Raw genomic sequence first — 680 nt, forward strand, 5'->3', positions numbered from 1 at the left:
GTGTATTCTCAAGTGGAGTGTGAAATATGTTGATCACGTTTATTCGTTGTCAACTTTGTGTGTTAAGACCGTAGAGCAAAAGGGGTGTCCTGCCATTTTGTTTTACTTATCTTGTTTGGGTTCTGTTTTGTGCTAGGTAGTTAGGGAAGTAATCTGTATTTTTATTTCCTTATTCGATTAGGTTATTTATCTTCTTCTTTTTCCCTCCCTAGATTTGTTTTGTTTGTTATTTTGGCCTTTGGGACATCCTGGAGAGATGCTCTTTATTTCACTTACTTGTTTTAAAATAAATCTAATCCTTTAAACTGACTAACATCGTGGAAATGTTTGATTATCGCCCGGAGTGATTCGTACTTGGGATTCCATTACCACAACCCAGATTTATTATGCCCTGTTAAGAGCGATATTCTTACTACCCCTAGACGTGGGGCGTAATACCATCCATCCATCATCTATCTATCTATCTATCTATCTATTTATAATGTTTCTTGTCCCAAACATTACTGTGTTTATGATCAAATACTTTATGCAACAATGCACCTGAAAAAAAAAAAACACTAATAAAAAAAGAAATATATGGTAAAACGTATCAAACATTCTAAAAAGCATGTCTTGTGCGTGCTGATTTAGCCGTGCGCATGCGTGGTCTGTTGTTTTGGTGCTGCGGTCTCTTTAAGCGC

The sequence above is a fragment of the Sinocyclocheilus grahami genome, unplaced genomic scaffold (genome assembly GCF_001515645.1).
Source record: "Sinocyclocheilus grahami isolate Dianchi unplaced genomic scaffold, SAMN03320097.WGS_v1.1 scaffold1225.1, whole genome shotgun sequence".
NCBI classification, from domain to species: Eukaryota; Metazoa; Chordata; class Actinopteri; order Cypriniformes; family Cyprinidae; genus Sinocyclocheilus; species Sinocyclocheilus grahami.